Source organism: Chrysochloris asiatica, unplaced genomic scaffold (assembly GCF_000296735.1).
Source record: "Chrysochloris asiatica unplaced genomic scaffold, ChrAsi1.0 scaffold00027, whole genome shotgun sequence".
In the NCBI taxonomy this organism is placed as follows: domain Eukaryota; kingdom Metazoa; phylum Chordata; class Mammalia; order Afrosoricida; family Chrysochloridae; genus Chrysochloris; species Chrysochloris asiatica.
In genome coordinates, this window is record NW_006408545.1 from 21,457,182 (window position 1) to 21,461,166 (window position 3,985).

The following is a 3,985-nucleotide window of genomic DNA, read 5'->3' on the forward strand; positions in this document are numbered from 1 at the left end:
AGAGCAACAATCTGGGAACTGATGGAATACAAATCGAGTCTTTCAACAAACTAATACAGCACTGGAGGTACTCACTCATCTATGCCAAGAAATTTTGAATGCAGCTACCAGGCCAACTGATTGGAGGAGATCCGTATTTCTGATTAATCCAAAGATAGGTGACTTAACAGAATGTGGAAATCATCAAACAATATCATTAATATCATATGTAAGTAAAATTTTGCTGAGGATAATTTTTAAATGGCTGCAACAGTATATTGACAGGGAACTGCTAGAAGTCCAAGCCGGATTCAGACAAGGACATGGAACAAGGGCTATCAGAAGGATCTTGAGTGAAAGCACAGAATACCAGAAAGATATCTACCTGTGCTTAATTGACTATGCAAAGGCTTTCGACTGTGTGAATTAGGACAATCTGTGGGTAGCATTATGAAGACTGTGTATTCCAGAACACTTAATTGTGCTTATGAGGAACCTGTATATAGACCAAGAGACAATTTTTCAAACAGAACAAGAGGATACTGAATGGTTTAAAATCAGCAAAGGTGTGCATCAAGGTTGTATTCTTTCACCTTAATTTATTCAGTCTTTATGCTGTGCACATAATCTGAGAAACTGGATTATATGAATAAGAAGATTGCATCAGGATTGGAGGACGACTCATTAACAACATGTTACATGCAGATGAGTCAACTTTGCTTACTGAAAATGAAGAGGACTTAAAATAACTATTGATGAAGATCAAACACCACAGCCTTGAGTATGTGTTGCACCTCAGTATAAAGAAAACAAAAATTCTCACCATGGGATCAATAAGTAACATTATGGTAAATGGAGGAAAGACTGAATTTGTCAAAAACTTCATTGTGCTGGGATCCACTATTAAACTCATGAAAGCAGCAATCAAAAAAATCAATGAAACAATGCATTAGGCGAATTTACTTCACAAGAGCTTTTTAAAATGTCCAAGAGCAAAGATGTCAGTTTGAAGACTAAGGTGCACCTGACCCAAGCCATGGTATTTTCTAATGGCTTCATATGACTGTGAAAGTTGGACAGTGTATTGAGGAAGATCACAGGAGAATCAATGCATTTGAGTTATGGTGTTGGAGAAGACTATTATAAGTATCATGGACTGCCAGAAGTACAAACCAATCTGTATTGGAAGACATGCAGTCAGAATGTTCCTTAGGAAACCAGGATGGGGAGACTTCATCTCTCATACTCTGGACATGTTATCAGGAGGGACCAGTCCCAGGAAAGGACATCATGCTTGGCAAAATGGAAGGTCAGTGATAAAGAGGAAGACCCACAATGAGATGGATTGTCACAGTGGCATCAGCAATGGACTGAAACCTAACAGCATTTGTAGATGTGGTGCAGGACTGCAGAGTTTCCTTCTGATATGTATAAGGGGTCGCTATGAGTGGGAACTGACTTTACAACACTTGAACAACAACTATGTTAGTCGGAACCCACTCAGTGACACTTAACAATAGCAGCCCTTCCCCAGTGAATTCTTTATTCTTAAATTTTTGCATGATGTGCCAAATAGCAGTTTTGGCATCCTTAAGTAAGTCAAATTGTGTTCTTGTAAAATATACCTTAGTTTGGGGAACAATAAGAAGTGTGAAGGTTCCAGATAAGGGCTATAGGGCAGATAGTGTAAGGTTTCCCAACAAAGTTCTCATAGGGCAGTCCTTGCTACTGCCAAAGAATGAGCAGGTGGATTGTTCTGATGGGGGAAAAAAATTCCTTGGTGCAACTTTCCTGATCTTTTGCTCACCAATGCAGTTTTCAATTTTTTTTACAATCTTCATAATAAGCCCCTGTGATCATCCTATGTCATTTGATCAAACCATTCAAGATGACCCGTTTGGAATTCCACCAGTTACCATAATTTTCTGAACTGACCTCTCTGCCTGATTTTAACTTCCCATAGGAAGCCACTGTTTTTATTGGATCTTTTCTTTGAAGACACCCTAACAAGTGTATTACTGTTAATAAGACAGATACATTACTGAGAGAACTTGTCTGCAGTCATCCACTGATCACAGACATGTTTTAAAACCATTTTGTTTAAAATAAACCTACATATGTATGAACTATTACCCTAGTAGCAGTACTTTTTGACTTAGCCTTGTATGAATGTAAAATGCGTTTTACTATTTTTGTGGCATGGTTTTATCAATCATGTCCTATAGGAGTTGCTAATTCATTATGATTATCAGGACTCTTAACAAACTGGTGTGGTGCTGTGGGCTAATGCGTCAGACTGCAAACTCATTTGAACTGCAAGGTTGGTGGTTCAAGCTCATCAGCTGTTCCTTGGAAACCCTATACAGTGTCACTATGGGTCAGAAGTGACTCAACGGCACTTAACAACAACAAACTGTGGCTTAGAAAAAGTACAAGTTTTATTAATCTTAGATAATTAGCCTAGAGGGGGACGTAGCACAGCTAGTAGGACCCTTCAAAGAAGTCCTCAGAGGCCAGGCTTCTTATTTATTTTTGTTCTACTATTGTTAGGTTGGCGGCCCATTTTAGGGCTTTGGAGTCTTTTCTCTGCCTTCTAGACAGGAAGAAGGGGTAAGCCTAAAAGACCAAAGGTACACACCAACAAAGTCTGTCTTTATATATTAGAAAAATAGTAGCATTCTCCGAATCCCCACCCAGTAGCTATCTGCTTATATTTCATTGGCCAGACTCTTCACATGATCCCCTCTAACACCAGGGGAACCGGAAGAGGTGAATTTTTATTTTTGTAAACTTTTCTCACAATTCATAAATTGTGAACTGGGTGAAGGTCTACAGAGCAGTTGGTCTTCCATTCAACGATTCATACAGGTTGGTTTATTTTATCGATTACAATCTCCACAATGAAATATCACTTACCCTACTTCCTTCCCTGTGTTTGTTTCCATTCCTCCTCGTCCCCAACCCTTCTGACCTTTGTCCTTGGTCAATGCTGCCCTTTTGATTGCCCCCCGCCCAATTATACCTATCTAGGAGTCCTGGCGTGGCGATGAGGGTTAATGTGCTTAACTACAAAGTTGGTTTTTCCCGAAACCTTATACAGGGTTGCTATGAGTTGTAATCAACTCAATGGCACTTAACAACAACAACATATACCTGTCTGTTGCTCAGTTGGATATTGAACCACAAGGAACGCATCGCGACCTGAAGATTGACTAAGGGCCATAGTCTTGGGGTTCTACCAGTCTCTATAGGACCAGTATTTTTTCTCCATGCTATCTAGAACCTTTTAATATGTGACCCCTTTCAGAGCAGTTGGTAGTAGTATCTTGGCACCATCTGGTGCCTTTGTTCTTAGGATCATGGTAAGTCCACTCTTAGGTTCCTGAAGTCCTTTGGATTTATTATTTCCTTGTATCTTCAATTCTCATCACTCTTCTTTCTTCTGGACATTTGAGACCAATAGTTGCCCCTTAGATAGCCGCTTACAAACTTTTAAGACCCCAGTCACTGCTTACCAAAGTAGGGTATAAAACATTGTGTTTGTGGACTTTGGTATGCCAATTGACCCCAATACTGTGATCCTGAGCCCCCAGTTCCATGTGATTCATATTGTTTTTGTTGTTAAGTGCTGGTGGGCTCAAATCACCACCTTGCGGTTCCAACCAATTTTGAAGTCCAGTGCTTATCCTACAGCACCACACAAGGACTCCAAGCAACTCATGGGAGGTAAAAAAATTTAGCTGAGTATATTGCTACTCCAAATATAATCAAAGGTATATTACCAGTGAAAGGAGGGAAACAATGGGTAACAATATTTGCCACCCTGTTTTCTGAAGTTTAAGGAGCTGTACAATCTGGAGAAATGTTAGAAGAAAATGAACAGCCAAGTATATGAATGTAAGTGTGGAAGGTACCCTGAGTAATACTAGTGGCTGTTGGGATAAAGAATGGGGATGTTTTAGAGAAGGAGACTATCAAGATCTGCTTACAGATCCCAAACTAATCA

General features: G+C 39.7%; 1 protein-coding gene across 1 annotated transcript in view; it reads left to right on the forward strand.

Annotated features, from left to right (window-relative positions):
* PDSS2 (prenyl (decaprenyl) diphosphate synthase, subunit 2) overlaps positions 1–3,985 on the forward strand; it is a 387,297-nt gene that overhangs the window by 209,840 nt on the left and 173,472 nt on the right. The window lies entirely within an intron of this gene.